Source organism: Dermacentor andersoni, chromosome 2 (genome assembly GCF_023375885.2).
Source record: "Dermacentor andersoni chromosome 2, qqDerAnde1_hic_scaffold, whole genome shotgun sequence".
NCBI lineage: Eukaryota > Metazoa > Arthropoda > Arachnida > Ixodida > Ixodidae > Dermacentor > Dermacentor andersoni.
The window spans coordinates 147,574,905-147,589,277 of record NC_092815.1 but is presented as its reverse complement, the minus strand read 5'-3'; positions in this window follow the sequence as shown (position 1 = coordinate 147,589,277).

Sequence of the window (14,373 nt, the reverse complement as noted above, 5' to 3'; positions counted from 1 at the left end):
TAATAGTACCTGATATCTATAATTTATAAGGTTCAACATACTGTAAAACATGGTTTTCAGTGGTTTATTCACGATTCCTGTATCACGTCCATGGCGTTATCGGTTCTTTCGGGTTTATTCAAATAGTTAGAGGCAAATAAACGTATGTGCCTGCTGTTTTTACCACAAGCCTTGTGTCACCTACTTTTATGAATTAGTGGCTTTGAGGTTGAGCTCCAAACACGGGGTTGCGGGATCAAATCTCGGCAATGGCGGCCGCATTTCTATGGGGGGGGGGGGGGGGGGTGAAATGCAGAAACACGCGTGCACCGAGCGTTGTGTCCGCGTTCAAGGACGTCAGGTGGTCGAAATAAATCAGGAGTCCTCATGTGCGGCGCGCCTCATAATCAGATCTGCGTTTGGCACTTAAAACGCTAGAATTTTTTTACGTGTCGTAACAATCCTCTTCCAGTGAGACTGCTACAGTGAACCAGGCTTCTTTCAGCAACTTACCTTGTCGAATTGCGGTTCTAGATTTGTCACAAACCTTGAATTTAACGTGATCATCGTCATTCCTCGTTAATTTATAGTTTCAGTGGTCGTTGCGCAGACACGGGTGACCATGACGGAACAGCTTGTGAAGTTTACAGGGGCCTCCAGTGAAAATTAAGATTAGCGTATGCACAAGTGCCTCTGTGCCACACAGAATCGTTGGTCACCCTTCCTTCGCAGCTGAGTATCCTCTTATGTGTTAACGATTCTGAGGATAATTTATCAACTGTTCGGTATATATCCATGTATTCACCAGTTTCCCCGGCCTCCTCCAATAAAAGATGTTGCATTTAACATTTTTCCGGTGGTGGTATCGAAGCCGCGCCACAAGCGTTCTTCCGCAGCTGCCATACGCTTCCGCAGCTGCGTATGGCAGCTGCCATACGCAGCTGCCATACGCGTACTGCTTCAGGAATGCACTGGGTATGTGCGCATCTTCAATGAACCTGTTTTACGCCAACATTGGTGAACAGGCATGTCCCTCTCGCTGCTCAATGAAGAAAAAAAGGCTCGAAAGCCTTGGGAGTGTTTCGATCATAAACGAACATCTTGCACGTCAACTTGGGTAACTGGATATGTGCCACAAAATATGTACCGCTCTTCGATGAAAAAGAAAAAATCCGGGGACACCTAAGCCTTTATGAGTTGTGAATGCGCAAGCATTAATGTCTAATTGAACGACACTGAGTGGTCCTTCAAGTTTCGCGCGGCGAGTAATGTGCCATAGCGGTACGTGCTGCGCGAGCCAGCAAGCAGCAGCAGCAGTAGCCTGTGGTGGGAATGCCTCGCGCCACGTACGCCGCGATGCCCATCGGGCGGCGCGTAGCGGCAATGCTCACGCAACACCTGGCGCGCTACAGCGGCAGCAGGTGACCCCTTTTACCCGCTGTGCCAACGGCTGTCAGAAGGCACGAGGCACAAATAGGTCACGAAGCTTCGGGAGAAGAGAGGTTCAGAACCAATTGTCACTGACATCAGCAAGGGTGGTTATAGGAGCAACGATGCAAGAGCGGCTGTGCGAGCGAGGAACAAACACTGAGAAAGAAAAAAGCGCCTATTTTCTTTTGATTGAGTGGAGATACAGTTTGATTCAATCAACGAAAACAAAATTCCTATTCAGTTTTATACACGCGTAGCGAGGCAGGAAAAAATAACTGTTTTGCTCTGGCATCAATAAATACCTTTTTTTCGACGCCCGCTCCAAAAGAGGGCGTTGGCGCGTCTATCGTTTGCGAAGCAATGCAGCTATTCGAGTATGCACAAAGGCGCGCTGGTAAAGTTGATCTGTTACAATACGTCCCTTTTAGACGTTGTGTCGTTTTGCTCTTCAACGCTTGTCCGAATTCTGGCGTCGTGGGTGGTTTCATGGTTGCTTAACGCCTCAGTCAGAAGTAGTGAGTTGCGACCGCGAGGTAATTGTTTAATTTAGGTGTTTTCACCCGGCTACGCTAGCCGACAGGCTCGGCATCTGACGATGCGACCAGCATTCTGCACCCGAAGAATTCGTCGGCCTGCAAAGAAACGATGTTCGCGCAGGCTTGCGCTTTCTAAATCCGTATGGTTAACCTTTGCCTGCATCGCTTTCCGCGCTAAAAGCTCGAAATGCCCATCCAGTCGAATTGCAGGGAATTTGAAGATACAATTCTAACAGCAGGCCACCAAAACAAATTTGGCGACTTTGGAAACAAAAATTTCGCCACTTCTGTTTTAATGGATACGGCATCACCTTACTTTTTCTTCCGCCGGAAGTGTTACCTCGTCATAAAGATGGCACTGAGCCCTATGAACAGGCGATGAACAGCCATGCTTCGAACGTATGGGCTTCTATAGGCTTCGGTACCAGGTACATTTACCTTGGTTTGTGCACTTCCATTCATGACGTCATGAATGGAAGGATTCTATGCCCGCCTGGCATACAATCTAATCCCGGGGATGCTCTGGAGTAAGCCGTGGTAATTTTGACATCACCGCTTTCGTCACGCCTGGCTTGTAAATGTAAGTGTTGCTCCAAGGAGCACGACGTCGTAGAAAAGAATGCACAGGCCTGTTGGCGGCATTGTATCTGCTCCGTCGGGGAGCGCTCGAGTTGAGAGCGAGGATGTCGTGGAATCGCGGCGATGCCTCGTACCCTCACGCAGCATCTGGCACGCTATTGGGCAGCAGTTCTTTCGACCGCTATGCTCTGTCGAGGCGCGCTCGACACGTCGCGTCATGGCCAATGGCAATACCAGTTTTGATTCCGTTTCGGTGCTACAGACGACAGACGCTGCCTTTTTCGATCAATGTGCCGTTTGACGCTTTCGCGTCAAAAGACGAAGCGCAATTGGATGCTACGCTTGCCTTTCGCAGTGACGATGCTAGACGAGGCAGAATGTCCGGAGGGAAGCAATAAGTATTCAGTAGTCGACATAAGCAAGAGCCATTTACAGTATTGGTGGGAGAAAACTCGAAAAGTGTATATGAGCGGATTTCTTGCACCCTTAACTGTACAGTGTAGATAGAAAATAGGTTTCAAGAGGCGAACAACCCAGCAGAGATAGGCAACATGCTCGAGAACTGCGCATGTAGTAATAGCCCACTTAGCTCAACCAGACTATAAGGCCCTTCTAACCGTGCTGAACCACCCCTATTCGAACTGGATACCAGTATATTAGCCTCAGCGAAGCGCTCGAGACGAGCATCGCATACGCGTTTCTCTGCATTAGCCCGCGCTTTACCATAACGCGTATAGCTGACCACGCGCGGACATCGCGGTGGCGCCACCAGATTGCACAGCGTGTGTTAATCGCAGTTCGAGAGTTGAGCATGGCTGCAGTACACGACTAATCACTTGACACGCTTGGGCGGCGGCATTGAGGTGTGTCTCTACATTGCGTGCTAGCTAATCGCATTAACGTCGATATTCATCATGAGATAGGTTCAGCGCAAGTTCTTTTTTCTACAGGGCCAAATTAGCGAGAAAAAACCACGCAAGAAATAGCCTGGTGCAAACAATTAAAATGTAAGCTTTAAAATGTGGTTTAAAGTGTAGTCCTGACATATCTGTGGTAAATAAGGAAATTAAAATGTTATATACTAAATAATTACCACCTAATTAGGAACGACAAAAGCAATAGCCGAATCTTCTCCAGGATGCTACTTTACTGTTTCTGCACATACAGGCGCCGACTACATGCCCCTGCTCGACGACCAGAAACGTTGCCCCCCCCCCCCCCCCCCCCCCCCTGTTCCCAACTTGTGATTGCGAGGATTTCGACACCCACACCTGATGCGTTTCATTTATGTTATCCTAAGTTTTCCCTTCTAAAACTTGTCAGTTGATTAGAAACATGCTTTAATATATCTGGTGCGCGGTTGTGCTCCGTCTTTTTTGTTTCATGTTTCCTCTTGATTGCTTAAGTGATGATAACAACGGAACAAGCGCATTAAAATGCACGGTGATCCCTCAATTATAATGTTATGAATAGCTTCTATTTAGAGAATAAATATGTTTCACAATGTTCGTATAGCGTCGAAAATTCCATGCACAATTTACGGCGATGCTTTTAGTGTGAGTAGGTGTGGGCTACAAAACGTATATGTGTGTTTGAACGGTGTCCCGAAATAAACAGATAATTCACGCAGATTCTATTTAAGTTCTTGGACGCCATAAAGCGCTGGTTTTTAACTTATAACTTAGTTATAATCAGCGCACTTGAAAAGTGACACTAATAATAATATTAATAATAATAATAATAATAATAATAATAATAATAATAATAATAATAATAATAAGACTGACACAAAACGCTGATTTGTTCCAGCGCTTCATAATACTCATTCTAGAGGGGATAAAAATAGCGATGCAAAGAAAAAGTTTCACGTGTAGGTTAATTAGCTGCTGAATAACAATGGGTAAACATTCGTTTTTTGGCTGCTTAGCGGCGTTATTAAGACGCTCATAATGTTTCCCTGCTGCAATCAAAATACGAAAGGTGAAAGTTAACCTAGATTTAATAGACACTGAGGGCCATGGGACTTGTACCGAATGCTTTACATTCGTGTATTGTGAACCGTGCAGGAATTTTGCCAACGCCATGGAAGAACTCAATATAAAGCTGTCATTCTGACGAGAAATGGCGCATCTGTGCGTGATGCGTGGGCAAAGTTTGAAAAGCGTCAGTTAATTAGCCTTGGCAAAGCATTCCTTAAGCATCTACTGAAATACGTCATTTAGCCATTATCAGCTATGTTTGCCAGCGCCCCGAGAGAACTTTATGTGACACCAAATTTACATTTGGGGAAAGTGGGGGACATGTTAAGTCCTGTCTTCAACTGCTCATTTTCATGGATCATATTGTGCTCGTTTATTTCACGTCACTATATGCATGTTGCTGATTGCCTACGGTAACCATGCAAAATTGTTCTCGCTGGTCGCTTGAGTTGGTGCAGGCCCCGCAGGGCGGGCTCTCGCCAACCGCCTCACGGCCGATGGCACAGCGAGCGTGCTGCTTCTCGAAGCCGGAGGACTGGAGCACGCCGCTGTGCAGGTTCCCTTCTTCGCGGTTGTTTTGCAGCGCACCAATATCGACTGGGACTACACCAGCGAACGCCAGCACAACGCCAGCACAACGCCAGCTTATCTATGGACGATCAGGTGAGTCACTTCTACACCATCGGCTGCCAACTACTGAACGTGTAAGCAGTTATGTCTTCGCTTACCTCCCATTCTGGTCAGTTGTGGTATAATCGGAGACAACGTGATTAATTAGGTCCACAAGTACCTCCATTCCTCTGAACGTGGAACTCCCTCTTTCATGTGTAACTGCAGCGCAAGTTCCCGCGATGTTCCCGCTCTTCTTCAGCATCTGGCACCGACAGTTCCGAGGTTAGTGCTCCATGTGGGAAAAGTCCATATTGCGGATAATGAAAGAACGGAAGAGTTGGAGCAACTCATCAAGAATATTCTCCAACTGCGACCCCAACCTGAGATCTGGCTGAACCTGCCTCTGCCCCGAGCTCTGAACCGCCGCACACGAGGAGCGTACAAACGCTCGTTCAACAGAGAAGCGTCCCGATTCATGAGAAATGGGCGCCGCTAATGTACCCGGAGTGAGCTGGGACACGGCGTCATCTACCTAGTGGACGTCTTCCAAGAAATGCCGCCTTGGAGGGTCCTGGCCTCCGATGGTCTTCATCCCAGCTTTGATTGCGTGGTGACGCTGGCGCTTCATCACAGACGCCTCCTGAGCACCAGGACAAGCCGCTGGCACCCACGCCGGCGGGCCCCACAGCCAGCCGGCATGGGGACCACCGTTGGTTCCACCACTCGGCAGCCTGCCGGGAGCTCGACGGCCGCAAACGCCACCTCCATAGGCCCAGAAGCTACAACCTCCGAAGCTGTGCCGAAGTCTCTCGGCTACCGAAACAGCCGCGTGGGAACTGACACTAGCAGAGTTGAGGTACCGTCCGCTACCACAATACACGGTCTCGTGCAATTCAGCAAATCAGGAAAATGGTTGAGGAACGCGTAAAATATAAACCCAAAGCACGAAGCTCAAGTCCTGTGGAGCCTCTAATTTGGTACCGAAGGGCTTGTGCCTCAAGCTAAATTGGGCAACTACAGCACTAGTAGATCGTGATGAGCAGGCATAACGGGACAAAACAATTCATGATGCGTCACTAAACCTCAATAAAATCATTACTGCCCACAGAGATCGCAAATGTTACGAACTAGAACGAGCTGAACACTAACTCAAATGCCAGTCCGATCTCAGTGGACAGGAGGGTGACAACTTAGTCGAGTGTGAAAATAAAAAGATAAGAGAGACGAGAGGGTATTAGCGTCGGAAATTAGAGTGCGACTGCGTACCTCCGATGATTTCCATCAGCGTGAATGAATTAACCAGCGACGATCATAAATATAAACACTGGAGTAGAAACAACGGTGGTTATCTTTTAGTCTGCAACGTTATCTGTTTCCAAAATCAGTTTTCTTCCTAAATATCTTAAATTCAAGCGGTAAAATTAATCAATTTCAATTATATCAGTATTTGGGTAATTTTTCTGATATATTCGCTTCCGGGAACATTTTCACGATCAACCTAGCCGAACAGCATTCCCCGGAGCATTAGGGAAAACTCTGCCGCGACCTGGTCAGAGGCACAGATATTTCGAAATGTATACAACCGCCGTCAATACAGCTGTGATTCCGGCATGCTCAAAATAAACCCTTTTTGACACAGCTTGTCGTATGAAGAAAGCAAGTCATTGGAGACACTGAGCCAGTGATGAGGTGTGGAAATTAAACCTGCGGATAAGAGCTGCACAATAGTAATATGGGATAAAGTCAACTACCTCAATATAGGATACTGCAACTAGAAAATAAGGACTTTTACACGGAACTTACAGACGATCCCACTTGAATGTTTCAATTAGAAACAGGCGGGGAATTAAATTCACTGAATAAGGAAGGAAAGGTATCTAGCGATATACTTAAAGCAATGCAGTTGATTCAGCCAGCCGCAGGTGGCTTTTATTTGCTTCCTGAAATCAACTAAACTAACCCCCGTGGTCGACCCATTGTCTCAAGCAACGGCGCGGTAACCGAATGAATATTAAGTGCCTTGGATTTCATATTCAAGGACCTAGTTACGCCCATTCCATCCTACATTCAGGACACCAACCAATTTCTTCGCATGATAACTGAACTCGGGATCCCCAAAGATAGTTTCCTGGTTACAATGGACGTAGTTTCCCTATACACAAGCCTTCCACAAGCCGATAGCATTGACGCGACCGTCACAAGAAGGCAGACGCACCTGTAAATTTGGACGAGGATACGTTGTCAACAGTACTGCAGTTAATATAGAGTAGAGTCACTTCGAATTTGAGAAGAAACCCCTATTGCAGATAAGCGGAACGGCAATGGGCACAAAGATGTGTCCTAATTATGTGAATATTTTTCTGGCATTGCTTGAAGAATCCTTTCTTGCAGCCATATATCTTTGAAGGCGCTCATCTACAGAAAGTTCTTAGACGACATATTCTTTATTTCGCACCACGGCTAACAAAGTCTCCTTAGGTTCGTAGCAGATTTTTTATTCAGCTTATCCGTGAATCTCTATCATACACAGTTGCTCTCAATAAGCTGCAAACTTCCTTGATCCAATGTGATACTACCACCATCATTTCAAAAGTTGCCATACACGACTTTTCAAGACGGCCATCCGGTACTCAGAAACCCGCCGATATCGCCGCATCTGCTCTGGTGGGATAGATTTCGAAAGTCACGCAAGATGACTGAAAAATGTCTTGGTGCAAAGGACTACCCGGAAAGTATTGCTGATGATCCTCTAAGCTGAGCCCGAGCCTTAGGCAGAAATGAAACTTTGTCGCGCTAAAAGCGGAGCCATCCTAAAGGTCCAACAGACATTGTCCTCACTTACTCCTCTATGACACCGCACGGCAGCAACATAGTATTCAAACATGTTAATGTTATTGTGAAAAGTACACGTTCGTCTTCAGTTTTCACAGAGTCACCCATTTTCAGAGTCATTTCACATTTTCACAGAGTCACCCAGTTTTCAGAGTCACTTCCCCACCGATAGTTCTCTATCGCTGGGGAAGGAATCTAAGAGATATCCCTGACATAGCTACAACGACCACAGCTCAAAACATGGAATCAGGCTCCAAACGTGTGGTAACCAACGCTGCAATGTCTGCAAGCATGCGACTTTAACCTGCCTTGCTAAGGCTACCTCCACTCATTTTACATTCAAAGTAGAGGAACCTTTAAATTGTGACAGTCGCAATGTAAACTGTAGGCTCCATTAGGATGTCTGCAGCCAGCTGCGTATTGGCTACATTGGCACCGCGTTCAGACTCCGTCTGAATAACCACAGAACCCATGCCCGCGCGCTACCCTATTTTTCATGTTCAAAACATGTCAGCCTGTTGCAGCATTCATTTGATAAAAAACGTGTCATCATTCTGCAGTCAGGCTTCGGCTGTTCTCGTGAGCGGCAACAATCAGAGCCATATTTTTCTGCAAACTTAGAACAATCACACGGGGCACAAATGAGCACATGGGAAGCCTGTCCGTACATAGGTTACAATCATGAAATAATAACTCAACCACGGCATATCCAATCCGAAGACGTGAGTGATGACGAAAGAATGTCCACTCCTCAACTGGGGGAGTGGACAGAGTGGTCCACATTACTTTACCTTGTTCTTTTAATTCTTTTATTTCATCACACTATTTTATATAGTGTTTTTTTCTCTTTCTGCATTACTGTTTCTAGTTCTTTTTTTCCACGGTTAGTTCCTAGTATTCCTCGGAGCTGTCTCTGCTGCGTGCCTCGTCCCTCATACTTTCGTAATATTATTTTATTGTTTTATATACTTTTTCGAACATATTATTCATTTTTTTTCAGTGATCCCACACATTATACAAAATCCCTATTTGATGTGAGCATCAAAAAATGGCTTCCATATTCTTCTACCATGTAGAAGCAGGCGTAGCAAATTCCTTTTCTTGCGGATCTCACTTCCTGGCCGTTTGACCTGAACACTGCCAATGTTGAAGGCAGTGACTCCAAGAATACGCCGTGAATAACCCTGTTACCAACTAGTAATCTCTTTAGCCCACCGACTCTCTTCGTCATTTAATTTTTTCTTCGCCTGGGGCGAAATGGGAAGCACCCTTCTACTAACAATTAGGTGTACGTTAAGGAACCCCAAGTTGGTCCAAATTATTCCTGAGCCCCCCACTACGTGGTGGTTCATAATCAAATGGTGGTTTTGGAACGATAGGCCCACTATTTTACTTCTCCCAGCGTTTCCTTTTCTCTTAATTTTCCTTTTTCTTCTTTTTCGTTCACTACCAGCATATACGCAGAGACTGTGTCGCGAGAATTTGCTTTAGCCCGTGAAGAGGATCGGACGACCGACAAAAACTGCTGGGCAAATAAACCGAATATGACCGCCGAAGCTGTGCGTCTCATCTTTCTAAGTACGCTTGACCCATTAATAATCCAGTATATATATGTATATATATACATATATATATATATATATATATATATATATATATATATATATATATATATATATATATATATATATATATATATATATATTGCTACGGCATGAGCCAGGCGAGAAGCGGAAGAAGACGTGAGCTGGTGCAGCCTCAGGACGTCATCTTGACTTTACCATCAATCTCGTCCCTTGAATAAAGCCGGTTTAACATTAACCGTAACAGTTTTGTGGTGGAGGTGCTGCGTACTTCAACCAAGACGACGGAGCTGCTCCAGCAAGTGCCACGCCGGAGCCGACGCCTCGCTCGACTGCCTCCAACACCACTTGAGATCCCGATGTCCCATAGCAGCGACCAACAGCCTTCTCTGGCTGCTCCAGTGCGAACAACCAGCGCCTGGATGCATCAGATGGAGCCCCGCCCTTTCTCTGGAAAATTCGGCGAGGACGTGGAGGAATGGCTCACCCACTACAAGCGTGTGAGCAAGTACAACGGCTGGAACGCCACGACTCAGCTCGACAATGTGGTTCTGTTCCTCACAGAGACTGCGCTAGTGTGGTTCGAGAACCATGAAGATACGTTCACAACGTGGGACAGCTTCGTTACTCACCTCACAGAGTGCTTTGGCGATTCCACCACGAAAAGGAAGTGGGCGGAGCAGACATTGCTTCAGCGCGCTCAAGTCCCAGGTGAGACCTGTACTACGTATATAGAGGCGAACCTGAAGCTTTGCAAGACTGTCAATCCTCGTATGCCCGAAGAGGACAAAGTTGGACACCTTCTCAAAGGCATAGCCGAGTATGTTTAGAATTATTTAATCGGAATGGAGAGTATCGCCTCGGTCGCCGACCTCATCAAGCATTGCCGCACATTTGAGGCCTTGAAGCTGCGCCGTATCATGCCAAAGTTCGGCAGGCTAGCAAATGTCACAACGGTGGCAAGCGTTGACGAAAACGACAACTACAGTTTTCACTTTGACCTTGCGGCAACTATAAGGCAAATTGTCCGTGAAGAACTTGAACGACACAACAAAGGGGCGGATGTTAAACAGCTTGGTTGCGTTTCCAACCAACATCAAGAACATGCATCTGCTGTGTCAGCATTGTCTGCCATGCCAGGCGTTGCAGACTGTCGAGTCGATCAGCTGCGACAGCACCGACGTACCTTTCCCGACGACATGACGCACGATCAACGAACTGGTCGAGCTACCAGCACGGATCGGAATTCGGAAAATTGCGTTTATTATTAGCAGCGTCCCAGGGTTGACTCGGAGGCATACAACGTCGGTCGCGCATCGCCTGTATGTTACAGCTGTGGCGCCTCAGGACACATTGCTCGTTTTTGTCGCCGGCGCCGACAGACAACAACATATGGCCCACCACCAACTTGGCCTAATTTTGGACGTGATAGTTATGACGACCGTTGGTCGATAGACCCTGCAAACACCACAGGCACGCCACCTCGGAATACCTTCCGTCAGTATAGTAGAAGGAGTGGCTCGCCAGCTTCAGACCGCAGCCTGACGCCCCCAACCAGTCGCCAACGCCGTTCACCGTCACCACGGCGACTTGCTACGTCTCCACCGCCGTCGGGAAACTAGCCGGCGCGGCCGATGGAGGTAAGATCGCCGGACAGTCTGCGTCTCTGCGAAATACTTTTCTGCCTACTATGATGGCGAAGAACAAAGTGCGTGTGTTAATTGATAGTATACCTGCAACAGAATTAGTGGATACTGGTGCTACCGTTTCCGTCATGAGTGTGACTTTAAAAGAGAGGCTGGGTCGGAAAAGTTACGTTCCCGTGGAATGATGGTGTGACGTTTCGTGGTGTCAGTGGAGAGTGCCTAGTTCCCCTTGGTATTTGTGTTGCAAGTGTTTTATTCGGATGTGAAGATCTTAAAACAGAATTTCTCGTACTACCGCGATGCACTCATGATGTGATTCTCGGGATTGTCTTTCTTCAGGATCGTGGTGCATCCGTTAACTGTGGCATAGGCGAAATTACTTTGAATAGCGCGCTTCTCGCCACCCTTGCCGACACATCCTTACCAGTGAAAAACTATTGCGTTGTTTCGAGCGATTTGCTGCTACCGCCTTGGTCGCTGTCACGTATCCCTGTCAATTTCGCTGCTGCCGACCTTTCATCGTTTGACGCGCAAGTCGAGCCACTTACGTCGAGCTGCGCAAAGAAAGATGTACTTGTACCACGCTCTATCGTGAGAGTAGTGAATGGCACCTCAAATTCGTGGGCTTTCAGTTGTTCTTGCGTCCCTGCCATTCTCCCGCGTGATATGAAGCTCGCTGAATTTGACGAGATTACTTACAGTTCCATTACAGTTCTAACCGAGGAGGAGCGGTCTCACACTAGCGATCCCCAACGAAGCATTTCTGAACAGCAGATCCTACGAATGATCAACAAGGCACTGCCCTCGCATGAACGCCGCGCTCTCGCACAAGTTTTGTGCGCACATCTTTCTGTGTTCGATTTCACACAAGGCGACAAGCAGGCTTCACTCCCGCGTTCTCGTGCTCGCCACAGAATTGACACCGTATCTGCGCACCCCATTCGGCAAAAGCCTTACCGCGTTTCTTCAACAGAGAGGACAGTTATTGCTGAACAGGTGAAAGACATGCTGCGGGAAAGTGTTGTTCAAGAGTCTTCTAGTCCGTCGGCAGCACCAGTAATCTTAGCAAAGAAGAAGGATGGATCGTGGCGGTTTTGCGTTGATTACAGGAAACTGAATGCGGTCACCAAAAACGATGTGTATCCGCTTCCTAGAATTGATGATGTCATCGATTGTCTACATTCCGCTGCCTACTTTTCATCACTGGATTTGCGGTCAGGGTATTGGCAGATACCCATGCATCCAGACGATAAGGAGAAAACGGCCTTCGTGACACCAGACGGTCTTTATGAATTTAACGTTATGCCGTTCGGCCTTTGTAACGCGCCAGCAACATTCGAACGATTCATGGATACTATCCTCCGAGGACTTAAATGGGAAATTTGTTCGTGCTATCTCAATGATGTGGTGATTTTTGGCAGCTCATTGAGTGAGCATAAAAGCCATCTCAATCTTGTTCTGGATTGTGTCAAACAAGCCGGCTTGATCCTAAATTTCAAGAAATCCCGTTTCGTAGAAACCGAGACGTTAGTACTTGGGCATCTGGTCGAGAAAAACGGTGTGAGGCCAGATCCACGGAAGATTGAGGCAGTCAGCTCCTTCGAAGCACCGAAGCCAGTGCGGGAGTTGAGGAGTTTCTTGGGCCTGTGCTCGTATTTTCGTCGCTTCGTTCCAAGATTCGCCGACGTGGTGTACCCCTCTCCAAAAAGCCGTCCCTTTCAGCTGGACATCGGATTGCGACGACGCGTTCCGTCAGCTAAAATATCTACTAACTACAGGGCCCATATTGCGTCACTTCGAGGCATCCGCACCTACGGAAGTGCACGCTGATGCCAGTGTCATCGGCATCGGTGCCGTACTTCTGCAAGGTCATCAAGGAGCTGAACACGTTGTGGCTTATGCTAGTCGCTCTTTGACTAAGGCGGAAAGCAATTACACTGTGACCGAGCAAGAATGCTTGGCAGCTGTTTTCGCTGTCCACAAATTTCGGCCATATATTTACGGACGCCCGTTCACTATCATTACTGACCACCACGCATTGTGCTGGTGGTCAGTAATTGGTGGTCATTGTACTGGTGCTCAGGAAGAGGAGATTAGTGTTGAAGCAATGAACGACAATCTTGTGGGCGTCGGTGGTAAGAAGTCGGTGGTAACTTCGTTAGACAGGATACCAGTAAGCTATCGAAGGAGACGAAAGATCTGATCAAGAAACGCCAATGTATGAAAGTCTCTAACCCAACTGCTAGAATAGAACTGGCAGAACTTTCCAAGTTAATCAACAAGCTTAAGACAGCTGACATAAGGAAGTATAATATGGATAGAATTGAACATGCTCTAAGGAACGGAGGAAGCCTAAAAGCAGTGAAGAAGAAACTAGCAATTGGCAAGCATCAAATGCATGCGTTAGGAGACAAAGCCGGCAATATCATTACTAATATGGATGAGATAGTTGAAGTGGCTGATGAGTTCTATAGAGATTTATAAAGTACAAGTGGCACCCACGATGATAATGGAAGAGAGAATAGTCTAGAGGAATTCTAAATCCCACAGGTAGCACTGGAAGAAATAGAGGAAGCCTTGGGAGCTATGCAAAGGGGAAGGCAGCTGGGGAGGATCAGGTAACAGCAGATTTGTTGAAGGCTGGTGGGCAGATTGTTCTAGAGAAACTGGCCACCCTGTATACGCAATGCCTCATGACCTCGAGCGTACCGGAATCTTGGAAGAACGCCAACATAATCCTTATCCATAAGAAAGGGGGCGCCAAAGACTTGAAAAATTATAGACCGATCAGCTTACTGTCTGTTGCCTACAAACAATTTACTAAGGTAATCGCAAATAGAATCAGGACCACCTTAGACTTCTGTCAAGCAAAGGACCAGGCAGGATTCCGTAAAGGCTACTCAACAATAGACCATATTCACACTATCAATCAGGTGATAGAGAAATGTGCGGAAAATAACCAACCCTTATATATAGCTTTCAATGATTACGAGACAGCGTTTGATTCTGTCGAAACCTCAGCAGTCATGGATGCATTACGGAATCAGGGTGAAGACGAGCCATATGTAAACATACTGAAAGACATCTAAAACGGCTCCACAGCCACCGTAGTCCTCCATAAAAAAAGCAGCAAGGTCCCAATAAAGAAAGGGTCAGGCAGGGAGATACGATCTCTCCAATGTTATTCACAGCGTGT